Raw genomic sequence first — 13,261 nt, forward strand, 5'->3', positions numbered from 1 at the left:
CCTCAGCCTCTCCTCATAGGATCTGTAGATCCATGGGCAGGGACCCCTCCCCCAGCCCAGGGGGCTCCCAGCCCCATCCAACCCCCAACACCTCCAGGGATGGGGCAGCCACAGCTTTTAGGGGCACCCTGGGGCTCAGCACCCTCACCCTAAAGAATTTCTCCCTAATGTCCATCCTCACTTTCCCCTCTCCCAGTTTAAATCCATCCCACCTCATCCCAGCCCTCCAGGCCCTTATCCCAAGTCCCTCCTTTAGAATCCCTTTGGATGGGTCAGGGGGGAAGAAGAGGATCCAGAGAAATTCCTCTCCCTGTCCCCTCTTTCCTGCTCCCTCAGGGGGAGCTTTGCCTCAGCTCCATCCTCACCCTGCCTGCTCCCTGCTGCCTCTGTCCCACCCCAGTTTGGGACCTTAAAGCCCCCCCAGTGCCACCCCCTGCGTGGGCAGGGACCCCTCCCCCAGCTCAGGGGGCTCCAAGCCCCATCCAACCCCCAGCACCTCCAGGGATGGGGCAGCCACAGCTTCTGGGGGCACCTTCACCCCAAAGAATTTCTCCCTAATGTCCAACCTCACTCTTCCAGTTCAAATCCATTCCCCTCATCCCATCTCTCCAGGCCCTTATCCCAAATCCCTCCCCAGTTTTCCTGCAGCCCCTCCAGGCTCTGGGAGATGCTCTGAGGTCTCCCTGGATCCTTCTCTTCTCCCTCCTGAGCAACCTCAAATCTCAGCCTGTTCCCATGGCAGAGGGCTCCATCCCCTCAGACCCCTCTCTGCCTGGACCAGAACCCCCCCTGAGACAGCTCCAGGATGCAGGACAGGCTGGGCAGGAGCAGGGAAGTGTCACCATCCCCCTCTGGCTCTGTGCCACCCCAGGGTATCAGGGCCAGCAGTGGGGAGGAGGAGGAAGAGGAGGAAGATGAGGCTAGGGGTGAGTGCCAGCTTGGCCCTGCTCCCCCGGGCTCTGCAGCTGCTGTGTGGGCATCTTGGAGCTGAGCTTGGAGAAGCTTCAGATCTCAGCAGCTCCCACCCTGGGTGCCAACCTGCCAGGGCTGCTCTTGGGATAAAACCCCCACAAACAAACAGATGTTGCAACATCCCAAGGAGATCAAATCTGGCAGCTCACGTGTTCCCAGCCTGGCTGCTCTCCAGCTTGGCCTAAACTGGTGCTGCTGGTGGGGAGGAGAAGTCATCAGACACATCTCGGGTCTCTTTCCATCGAGGGGTTAAGCCAGGAGCAGACATTGCCCCTTCCTTACCAGCAGCTCAGCTTCAAGTTCAGGGGCACAGCAGCCAGGAGGAACCCCAGGGTGTTGGGTGAGGGAACCTGGAGAGCAACATCTGCAATCAGGACAGGGGGATCACAGCTCCCCTGAACCCCTGGGGACAGGAGAACAAATCCCATCATCCCACCTCATCCCATCATCCCACCTCAATCCCACCTCATCCCCACCTCAATCCCATCACCCAACCTCATCCCATCATCCCACCTCATCCCATTATCCCACCTCATCCCACCATCCCACCTCATCCCATCATCCCACCTCAATCCCATCATCCCACCTCAATTCCACCTCACCCTATCACCCCACCTCACCCCACCTCATCCCATCATCCCACCTCTCTCTCCATCCCACCATCCAAGGTTGGTGGTGACCTTGGCAGTGCTGGGTTCAAGGTTGGACCTGATGATCTGGAAGGACTTCTCCAACCAAAACAATCCTATGATTCTCTTCCAGGACACCAGGAAGATGAACAATGGCACTTGCAAAGGCTAAAAAAAATTTTAAAAAAATTAAAAAAACGTTCTTATGCTTTTCTCTGCCCTTGCACCCTACAAGAACTTCAGCATCATCCATCCCTTCCCCCTCAGGCTCAGCCTGGGGGTGCTGATGGGGGTCCCACCTTCCCCCTTTCTGCCCAGGGCACCCAATATCCCTTTTTTTTTAGGGCCAAAGCCAGGCAGTTGTGCTCTGCCACCTCTGATGGGCACAGGGCCACGTGGCCACCAGGGCTGCCAGCTGCCTGCATGGTGGCCCAGCTGTGCCAGGGCTGTCCTGCAAATGAGTTTGGCACCAGAGTTAAGAGCCTGAATCTCCAAACATTTGGCTGCAATTATTCATCCTAAAAGCAGCAGCCTCAGCTGCTCGTGGTGACACCAATCCCACCCCCCCTGTCCCTCCCTGCTCTTGGGGACCACACAACCCAGGACCTCGGTGCTACCAGGGATGGAGCAAGCTCTGGTGGCCCAGCTCAGGGTCCCCACGTCCTTCCAGCAGAGGTTTAGTGCCACCAGGCTGGGGTTTGGGACAAGGTGACCCAACGTGGAGCTGGGCTTGTTGCTGTTCCCACTGCTGCTGGAACAGCCCCCCCAGGATGCTGGGGTGGGGACACCCTCCTGATGTGACCTCCCCAGAGTTTCCATCCCAGGGCAGTCACAGGACTGGTTTGGGTGGGAAAGACCCTTCAGATCAGAGCCCAACCATGAGCCCATGGCCACCCCAAACCCTGCCCAGCACCACATCCCCAGGGCTCTGAAACCCCCCAGGGATGGGGACCCCACCACTGCCCTGGCCCAGGCCCTGACAACCCTTTCAGTGAAGAAATTGCTCCTGATACCCAATCTAAACCTCCCCTGGCACAGCTTGAGCTCCTTTCACCTTCTCATATTGATTTTTATTTGGGAGAAGAGACCAACACCTTAAAAACCCTCTCAGGGAGTTGCAGACCCAGAAGTTCTCCCCTCAGCCTCCTCTCCTCCAGGATCAACACCCTCAGATGCTCCTCACAATTTCTCCAGAACCTTCTCCTTGTGCTCCAAGACCCTTCCCCATCTCCCTTGCCCTTCTCTGGACTCACCTTTGATGTCCTTCTTGTCTTGAGGGGCCCCAAAGTGACCCCAAAATTCCAAGTGCAGCCTCAGCAGTGCCCAGCCCATGGTGATGGAGCTGGGGATCCCATCCCCAAGGCCTCCCGAGCACAGCTTAAACTCTCTCTCTCTCTCTCCTTGAGATGTTTGTGGGGTTTTTTTTTTTTGGCTTGGTCACCAGCTGGATTATCAGTGCCACTGACTCATCCTCAGGAGTGCTCTTGCTGCACTCCAGATCCTATCAGCCAGCAATCCCAGCTCCTCCCTGGTGTCCTCTCCCAGCTGATGGAGGAGCCACCCTTGCCCTGCCAGTCACCTCCTTTCTCCTTCCTGGGACCCCCAGGGGGGGGGATCCCCCCAGCCACAAGCACCCAGTCTCCTCAAAACCCCCTCCCTGGGGGGGTCACCACAACTCGGGGACATCACAGCAGGGCTCAAGTCAACCCAGGGCCAAAATGTGGGGTTCAGGCACAAAAAAAAAGCCAACAACAAATAAAATCACCCCAACAGCATTCAGTGAGACCAAGAAAGGGTTTTATGGCCCCAGAGTTGGGTTGAACACCCAAGAGCCAGGTCAGGAGCAGAAAGGACCTCGTGTCCCCAAGCAGAGCAAGGCACAGCCAGGCAGGAGGAAACATCTTTAGGGAGGAAGGAGGAGGGAAAAAACCTTCCCCCCCATGGTGGGTGCTCTCTGGCCAGGCTTCAGGAGGCAACTCACCCTCTGCAGAGCCACCAGCAGCTCCTCATGGGCACACCAAGGAGCCCTCCCCTTCCTAAAGCCATCCTACCCCTTCCTAAAGCCATCCTACCCCTCCCTAAAGCCATCCTACCCCTTCCTAAAGCCATTCTACCCCTCCCTAAAGCCACTCTACCCCTTCCTAAAGCCATCCTACCCCTTCCTAAAGCCATCCTACCACTTCCTAAAGCCATCCTACCCCTTCCTAAAGCCACTCTACCCCTTCCTAAAGCCATCCTACCCCTTCCTAAAGCCACTCTACCCCTTCCTAAAGCCATCCTACCCCTCCCTAAAGCCATCCTACCCCTCCCTAAAGCCATCCTACCCCTTCCTAAAGCCATCCTACCCCTTCCTAAAGCCATCCTACCCCTTCCTAAAGCCATCCTACCCCTTCCTAAAACCATCCTACCCCTTCCTAAAGCCATCCTACCCCTTCCTAAAGCCATCCTACCACTTCCTAAAGCCACTCTACCCCTTCCTAAAGCCATCTTACCCCTTCCTAAAGCCATCCTACCCCTTCCTAAAGCCATCCTACCCTTTCCTAAAGCCATCCTACCCCTTCCCAAACAGGTCCTGCCTGCCCTGCCTGCTCTTTTCTCAGCCTCTAATCCATCCTTTATCTGCTCCAGGTGGGAGGCTGAGAGCACCTGGGGCTCAGCTCCTGCCTGCAGAGGTGCAGGACAAGCTTCCCAATTTGTTTGGGACAATCAGAGGACACTGGGTTGTCCCCTCTGTCCCCTCTCTGGCCATCCCTGACCATCCCATGCCTTCCAGCTCCCTGCATCTCCTCCCTCCCCACCCTTCCTCTCGCTCCAATCCCCTCAGATTTATGGCCCCGTTTCTCTTTCTCTCCCACTCCAGGCTTTCCCAATCCCTTCCTCATCAGGATCAAGGAGGATTTGCCCACCCCAGCCCCACAGAGGCAGCTCCTGAAGGAGCTCATTTAGCACCTCACATCAGTGACCTAAATATTCCTGGGTGCTCTTCTCCCCTGCCTCCAGGATCCAGGGAGCACCAGTGGGACTTCTGCAGGAAAAAAAAAAAAAACAACAAAAAACCAAACCTCATCCCTTCTCCATCCCATCAGGATCCTGCTCCTCGTGATGCTCTCATCCTGGAGCCCACATCCCCCTGGGAGTTCATCCCAAGGGAATGAGGGGCCCAAGGATGCTGGTGGCCACCCCATCCCATCACCCAGCTCTGGGAAGGTGACCAAAGCAGTTGGGAACCAATCTGATGGTTCCTGTGAGGAACTTGGGAAGGGAAAGGGAAAAGGGAAAAGGGAAAAGGGAAAAGGGAAAAGGAAAAGGGAAAGGGAAAGGGAAAGGGAAAGGGAAAGGGAAAGGGAAGGGGAAGGGGAAGGGGAAGGGGAAGGGGAAGGGGAAGGGGAAGGGGAAGGGGAAAGGGAAAGGGAAAGGGAAAGGAAAAGGGAAAGGGGAAGGGAAAGGGAAAGGGAAAGGGAAAGGGAAAGGGAAAGGGAAAGGGAAAGGGAAAGGGAAAGGGAAAGGGAAAGGGAAGGGGAAAGGGAAGGGGAAAGGGAAGGGGAAGGGGAAGGGGAAGGGGAAGGGGAAGGGGAAGGGGAAGGGGAAGGGGAAGGGGAAGGGGAAGGGGAAGGGGAAAGGGAAGGGGAAGGGGAAGGGGAAGGGGAAGGGGAAGGGGAAGGGGAAGGGGAAGGGGAAGGGGAAGGGGAAGGGGAAGGGGAAGGGGAAGGGGAAGGGGAAGGGGAAGGGGAAGGGGAAGGGGAAGGGGAAGGGGAAGGGGAAGGGGAAGGGAAGGGAAGGGAAGGGAAGGGAAGGGAAGGGAAGGGAAGGGAAGGGGGGACTGTGGTGGAATATTCCAGCTTCACCTCCTCGTCTTTGCCTGCTGCTTTTTAAAGCTCCTTTCCCTCGGGACAACACAGCTAATTTAGCCAGAGGTCGGTCTCCCCGGGTCAGGGCTGAGGAAGGATGCAAATGGGACAACTTGCTATAAAAAGCAACTCACAGCTGCCTTGGGTTTCTTTCTCTTTCTCTCTCTCTCTTTTTTTTTTTTTTTTTTTTTTTTTTTTTAATTTATTTATTTTGTGCAGCCAGGTATTGATTTTTCCTTGTGTATCTCTAGCTGGAGGGGACAGCCTGGGGGGAAAACAGCTCTGCCTGGAGTGGGAACCAACCATCCCATGGGAGCTGGGGAGCAGAGCTGGGGGGGGATCCTGGTAGCATCACATCCCACTTGGAACAGCTGGGAACAAGTGAGGAGCCAGGGTGTAACTGGTCCCAGCACCCAAAACCACCCTGATCCCACTCTGCTCCTCTCCCCCTTCTTACCTGGGACCAGCAGAGAGGGATTCCTGCAGCTGGGGCTGGGAAGTGGCACTTTAGGGGCATTTTCCTTGGAAAAGCCACAAGCTGCTGGGACAGGGACACAGTGGCACAGCCCATCCAGACATCCCCAGGCTGCAGGGACAAGGGGACTCTGGAAATGCAACCACACACTGCCCCGAGGGTCCTGCTTGTTCCCATTCCTCCTCTCCCCCCCCCCCTTCTTTTAAAAAACCCTTTGCCAGCAAAGGGAAAAAAATAAAGAAATAAAGAAATTGCTGCTCGCAGCAGAAGTGATTTTCCACTCTCCTCCCTCCCCACACTCGGACCCGGCCAAGGATTGGGGCCTAAATTTATATTTCATGTATGAATTTAATGTCCTCCTGCAAGAAACCCCCCCGGGTGTCCCCCCCGGGGTGGCTTTGTGCTGCCCATGGGTCCCCATGGGTCCCACCCCAGCTCCCAGCCCCTCCCGGTGTCCCCGGCCCCTTCCGTTTCCCAGGGTCTGATGGCTGCGGGAGCGGGAGGGATGCAGAGGGATGCAGAGGGATGCAGAGGGATGCAGAGGGATACAGAGGGATGCAGAGGGATACAGAGGGATGCAGAGGGATGCAGGGGATGCAGAGGATGCCGAGGGCCGGGATCCCGCATCCCCATCCCGCCCGCTGCCCCGGGGCTCTCCCGGCGGGCACCTCCCGGCAGTTCTGCACGGGAACCACGAGGAGGAGCCTTCCGACCGCCCGCTGCTCCCGGCACATCCCGGAGCTCCAGGAGCATCCCGGACCGCCTGGAGCATCCAGCTGATCCCTCTTTTCCAAAGGCTCCAAGAGCTCCAGGAGCATCCAGCTGATCCCTCTTTTCCAAAGGCTCCAAGAGCTCCAGAAACACCCAGCTGATCCCCCTTTTCCAAAGGCTCCAAGAGCTCCAGGAACATCCAGCTGATCCCGCTTTTCCAAAGGCTTCAGGATATCCTGGAGCACCCAGCTGATCCCTCTTTTCCAAAGGCTTCAGGATATCCTGGAGCACCCAGCTGATCCCTCTTTTCCAAAGGCTTCAGGAGCTCCTGGAGCACCCAGCTGATCCCTCTTTTTCAAAGGATCCAGGAGCTCCAAAAATATCCAGGTGCTGCCTCTTTTCCAAAGGCTTTCCAAGAGCTCCAGGAGCATCCAAGCACTCCCTCTGTTCCCAGTGCTCCAGGAGCTCCAGAAACTTCCAGGTGCTGCCTCTTTTCCAAAGGTTCCAGGAGCTCCTGGAGCATCCATCTGATCCCCCTTTCCCAAAAGTTCCAGGAGCTCCAGGAGCACCCAGCTGATCCCCCTTTCCCAAAGGCTTCAGGAGCTCCAGGAGCATCCTGGTGCTCCCTCTTTTCCCATTGCTCCTTGAGTTCCTGGTGCTCCTGGAGCATCCCAGATGTTCCCTGTTTCCAGTGCTCCAGGAGCTTCAGAAACATCCCTGTTCTCCCTCTTTTCCCTGTGCTCCCTGGGTTCCTGGTGCTCCTGGAGCATCCTGGAAACCCTCTTTTCCCAGTTCTCCCAGGTTTCCTGGTGCTCCCAGACCATCCTCGATTTCCCAAGGGATCTCAATGCTCCTACTTCCTCCTGCTACTCCAATTGCTGCACCCTGGGGTTCCTCCAACATCCCAGCACTCCCAGTTTGCCTCAGCCCCTCTCCCAGGAATGCTGGAAGGATCCCAGGGGTGCTGTCCCCAGCCCCTTTCTCCTCCTTTGCCATCCCTTGGGAAGCCACCCGGGAAGGGCTGGATGCAGGCTGGGGCTTCACCAGATCCCTCCAGGGTTTCTTGGGCTCCTGCCCGGTGGGATAAGCAGCAAACCATGGGAGGAGCTCAGGACACCCCCTCCCAACCCCCCATACTTGGGGACCCCCACCCCAGGGCACCCCACACACACACATGGGGTGGGGGGTGCCTCACATCCCCACCCCATCCCTTCCAGGGCCATCCCAGGGGAGCATCCCTCTATCTGGAGGGGGTCCAGAATCACAGAATCCTGGAATGGGCTGGGTTGGAAGGGACCTCAGAGCTCATCAAGTCCAACCCTTGCTCCACTCCCCCCGTGGTTCCCAGCCCATGGCACTGAGTGCCACATCCAGGCTCTTTGGAAATATCTCCAGGGATGGAGAATCCACCCCTTCCCTGGGCAGCCCATTCCAAGGTCTGATCACCCTCTCTGCAAAGAATTCTTTCCTAATATCCAACCCAAACCTCCCCTGGCAGAGCTTCAGCTCTGCCAGGGGAGGTTTGGGTTGGATATTAGGAAAAAATTCTTTAGTCCATGCCCTCTTGTCCCACTGATATCTGCCTGACCCCCCCTGGCTCCAACCTCCTTTCAGGGAGTTGTAGAGAGTGATGAGGTCTCCCCTGAGCCTCCTCTTCTCCAGCCTCAACACCCCCAGCTCCCTCAGCCCTTCCTCACAGGACTTGTGCTGGATCCCTTCCCAGCCTCCTTGCTCTTCTCTGGACCTGCTCCAGCACCTCAATCTCCTTCCTGAGCTGAGGGGCCCAGAACTGGACACAGGACTCAAGCTGTGGCCTCCCCAGGGCTGAGCACAGGGGCAGAATCCCTTCCCTGGACCTGCTGGCCACGCTGTTCCTGATCACACCTTTCCTCATCAGATGTTCCACTCCCTTCATCACCTTGGTCACTCTGCTCTGGACTCTCTCCAGCAGTTCCCTGTCCTTCTGGAACAGAGGAGCCCAGAACTGGACACAAAATTCCAGATGTGGCCTCAGCAGGGCAGAGCAGAGGAAAGGGGAAGAGAAGGTGTGGATGCCAAACCTCTCAACGTGTTCAAGGCCAGGCTGGAAGGGTCTCTGAGAACCCTGGGCTGGTGGGAGATGTCCCCTGTCCTGGCAGGGGCTGGAATGAGATGATCCCTTCCCAGCCTCCTTGCTCTTCTCTGGACCTGCTCCAGCACCTCAAGCTCCTTCCTGAGCTGAGGGGCCCAGAACTGGACCCAGGACTCAAGCTGTGGCCTCCCCAGGGCTGAGCACAGGGGCTTGTATGGGGGGGGTCTGACTCCTCCTTGCCACCAGGGAGAAAAATCTTTCTAAATGTGGCACCCAGCAGCAGGGGGGGGGATGTGGGAGGGTGGGAGGATTGGATTTGCGTCAGAGGGTGACACAGAGCCCGGGGGGGGGGGGGGGGGGTGAGGGGGGGGGGATGCTCCGTGAGGGGGAAGCAGCAGGGGTTGAGTCAACGTGGGGAGGATTTCCCCTCCAGGATGAGATGGAGCCCGTGGAACCCCCTGAGAGGTGGGAAACCCCCTCTGGATGAGGAGGATGGAGGGCAGGGGGGGCCTCTCACAGCCCTTCGGCTTCACAAATGGGAGCTGCCAGGTTGGGATCACGTCCTGGCACTTGGGGTGAGCATCCCAGATGCCATGGTAGGGGGGGGACACTGCTCGAAACCTCTCCCCTGGTTGGGGACCCCCCCTGTGCTTCCCTTTGCCTGCCCCAGCAGGGCTGAGCTGCCCTGGGGGGGTCCTGCTGGCCAGGGGGGAGCAGGGGCTCAGCCATGCTTGGAAACCCAAAATATCACTAAAGAATGGGGACACCCTGCTTGGATGCTCCTCAGGGGGGCACTTCAGCCACCCCTTCCCATCCCATCTCATCCCATCCCATTCTGCCCCAATCCCACCCCATATCTCATCCCACCCCAATCCCACCCCATATCCCATCCCACCTCATCCCATCCGAATCCCATGCCATATCCCATCCCAATCCCATCCCATCTGCCATCCCATATCCCACCCCTTACCCAATCTCATACCATCCCCTCCCACCCCCTCCACTCCCAATCCCACCCCATATCCCATCCTTTATCCCACCCCTTACCCAATCTCATACCATCCCCTCGACCCCCTCCCATCCCAATCCCACCCCATATCCCATCCTTTATCCCACCCCTTACCCAATCTCATACCATCCCCTCGACCCCCTCCCATCCCAATCCCACCCCATATCCCATCCCATATCCCACCCCTTACCCCATCTCATACCATCCCCTCCCACCCCTCCCCTCCCAATCCCATCCCATATCCCATCCCTTACCCACTCCCATACCACCTCCTCCCCTCCTAATCCCACCCCATATCCCATGCCATATCCCATCCCATATCCCACCCCTTACCCAGTCTCATACCATCCCCCCCCACCCCCTCCACTCCCAATCCCACCCCATATCCCATCCTTTATCCCATTCCTTACCCAATCTCATACCATCCCCTTCGACCCCCTCCCATCCCAATTCCACCCCATATCCCATCCCAATCCCACCCCATATCCCATCCCATATCCCACCCCTTACCCAGTCTCATACCATCCCCTCCCCTCCCAATCCCACCCCATATCCCCTCCCAATCCCACCCCATATCCCACCCCATATCCCATCCCATATCCCACCCCTTACCCAGTCTCATACCATCCCCTCCCCTCCTAATCCCACCCATATCCCATCCCATATCCCATCCCATATCCCACCCCTTACCCAGTCTCGTACCATCTCCTCCCCTCCCAATCCCACCCCATATCCCCTCCCAATCCCATCCCATATCCCATCCCTTACCCACTCCCATACCACCTCCTCCCCTCCCAATCCCACCCCATATCCCACCCCATATCCCATCTGATGCTGGCAAATCAGTGCTTGGCATTCCCGGCGTTCCTGGGCACCCCGGAGGGGGTGGGGGACTCCTCTTGGTCCCTGTGGCTGGCCGATCCCTCTGGTGGTGGCAATTCCAGCTGCTTGGGAAGGAGCCAGGATCTTAACGGGAAGCAGAGAGAGCCCGGAGCGACCGCAGGAAGGTGTGGAGCTGCTCTGCCCTCTGCTCCCCAACCTCCCGCATCTCTGAGAAGGTTTTTGGAGGCTTTTAGAGGGCTTTGGCACAACCTGTTCCTACTAAACCCACGTCTGCTCCCTGGCTCTTTAGAGCCCTTTCTCCTCAGCACTTCCATTAGCGAGTGCTCTCCTCTGTCTCACCAGGAGAGGAACATCAAGATCATTTCCCACCCTTTGCTCTTCCCGGAGCTGAGATAGGGATCCCTCCCTTCTCTCAGAGAATCCCAGAACTTGTCCAAAGGAGGCAACTGGGCTGGGGAAGGGATCCAGCAGAATTCCTGGGAGGAAGGGCTGAGGGAGCTGGGGGTGTTGAGGCTGGAGAAGAGGAGGCTCAGGGGAGACCTCATCACTCTCTCCAACTCCCTGAAAGGAGGTTGGAGCCAGGGGGGGTTGGGCAGATATCAGTGGGACAAGAGGGCATGGACTAAGGAATTTTTTCCTAATATCCAACCCAAACCTCCCCTGGCAGAGCTTCAGGAGGTTTGGGTTGGATATTAGGAAAGAATTCTTTGCAGAGAGGGTGATCAGACCTTGGAATGGGCTGCCCAGGGAAGGGGTGGATTCTCCATCCCTGGAGGTTTTTAAGAAGGGGCTGAAGGTGGCACTGAGTGCTCTGGGGTGGTTGTGGATTAAAGGTTGGAGTTGATGCTCTCAGAGGTGATTTCCAAGCTGGATAATTCTGGGATTCTGTCTCCCACAGAATTTTCCCTGGGGAGGAAGGGAAATCACTCTCTCCAACTCCCTGAAAGGAGGTTGGAGCCAGGGGGGGGTTGGGCTCTTTTCCCAGGCAACTCTCAGCAAGACAAGAGGGCACAAGAGGTCTCAAGTTGTGCCAGGGGAGGTTTAGGTTGGACATTAGAAAGAATTTCTTTCTGGAGAGGGTGCTCAGCCATTGGAATGGGCTGCCCAGGGAAGGGGTGGATTCTCCATCCCTGGAGATATTTCAAAAGAGCCTGGATGTGGCACTCAGTGCCATGGGCTGGGAACCACGGGGGGAGTGGAGCAAGGGTTGGACTTGAGGAGCTCTGAGGTCCCTTCCAACCCAGCCCATTCTAGGATTCTGTGATTCCATGAACTGTTGGGGTTGGAAGGGACCTCTCAAGGTCACCCAGTCCAAGGCCCCTGCAGGAACCAGGGGCACCCTCAGAGCTTTGAGCATCTCCAGGGATGAGGTTTCACCACCTCCCTGGGCAACCTCTGCCATTGTTCCACCACCCTCGTGGGGAAGAAATTATCCCTGACATCCAACCCAAACCTACTCTCATTTAAAGCCATTGCCTCTCATCCCATCACTCCAGGTCCTGGCATTTCCAGCCTTCCTCTGGATCCCTTCAGGCACTGGGAGGTCACTGTTGGGTCTCCCTGGAACCTTCTCTTCCCCAGACTCACCAGGAGCCCTTGTTCTCCCTCTTCCCCCTTTCTCCTCACCCCGGGAGATCCCTCCTGGATTTTTTTTTTTTTTTTTTTTTTTTTTAATCCCTCACGGGTTGGTGCTGGAGGATTTTCCCCTCCAGGGAGACAGACGGGTGCTGCTTGGACTTTGCCCTGACACCAGGAGCAGGGCTGAGATGTTTGGTTTCCAAGCGGATGTGGCAGCTCTCACTCAGCCAGGAATCAGCACCCCTGCTCCCTGCTCCTTCCCAACCTCCTCCCCTCTGCTCCCTGCCCCTTCCCAACCTTCTCCCCCCTGCTCCCTGCCCCTTCCCAACCTCCTCCCCCTGATCCCTGCTCCTTCCCAACCTTCTCCCCCCTGCTCCCTGCTCCTTCCCAACCTCCTCCCCTCTGCTCCCTGCCCCTTCCCAACCTTCTCCCCCCTGCTCCCTGCCCCTTCCCAACCTCCTCCCCCTGATCCCTGCTCCTTCCCAACCTCCTCCCCCTGATCCCTGCTCCTTCCCAACCTTCTCCCCCCTGCTCCCTGCTCCTTCCCAACCTCCTCCCCTCTGCTCCCTGCCCCTTCCCAACCTCCTCCCCCTGATCCCTGCTCCTTCCCAACCTTCTCCCCCCTGCTCTCTGCTCCTTCTCAACCTCCTTCCCCTGCTCCCTGCCCCTTCCCCCCTGCTCCCTGCCCCTTCCCAACCTTTTCCCCCCTGCTCCCTGCTCCTTCCCAACCTCTCCCCCCTGCTCCCTGCTCCTTCCCAACCTCCTCCCCTCTGCTCCCTGCTCCTTCCCAACCTCTTCCAGCTTTGGCTTGGCACAAATCCCCCCCCCCACCCTCCTGGGGGTGCACATTCCACGATGGGACACCCAGATCTGAGGAGCTTCTGCTGAGCCTCACAGCATTTTCTTTCTCTGTCCCTTTTCTAGCTCTCTGATTTTCAGGCAGATCTTGCATTTGATAGCTCTATCAGATTAGCATTTCTTTTTTTTTTTTTAATTTTTTAGCTATCTCCAGCCCCAGGCAGACTCCTTCCTGCCCTCTGAGCAGCCACAAAGAGGACAAAGTGCCCATCACCTCCAGCCAGTCCCACCAGTGCCTGCTCTACAGTTATCTGCCAGAACCTTGCT

General features: G+C 57.4%; 2 protein-coding genes across 2 annotated transcripts in view; both read right to left on the reverse strand.

Annotated features, from left to right (window-relative positions):
• DAGLA (diacylglycerol lipase alpha) overlaps positions 1 to 1,753 on the reverse strand; it is a 79,766-nt gene extending 78,013 nt beyond the window's left edge. The window contains exons 1-2 of the mRNA XM_071761818.1: positions 1,653 to 1,753; positions 1,122 to 1,322 (exon numbers count right to left, since the gene is read on the reverse strand). The gene's annotated coding sequence lies outside the window, so the exon portion shown is untranslated. The remainder of the gene's footprint in view (positions 1 to 1,121; positions 1,323 to 1,652) is intronic.
• TMEM216 (transmembrane protein 216) overlaps positions 1 to 13,261 on the reverse strand; it is a 112,305-nt gene that overhangs the window by 18,329 nt on the left and 80,715 nt on the right. The window lies entirely within an intron of this gene.

The sequence above is a fragment of the Heliangelus exortis genome, chromosome 18 (assembly GCF_036169615.1).
Source record: "Heliangelus exortis chromosome 18, bHelExo1.hap1, whole genome shotgun sequence".
NCBI classification, from domain to species: domain Eukaryota; kingdom Metazoa; phylum Chordata; class Aves; order Apodiformes; family Trochilidae; genus Heliangelus; species Heliangelus exortis.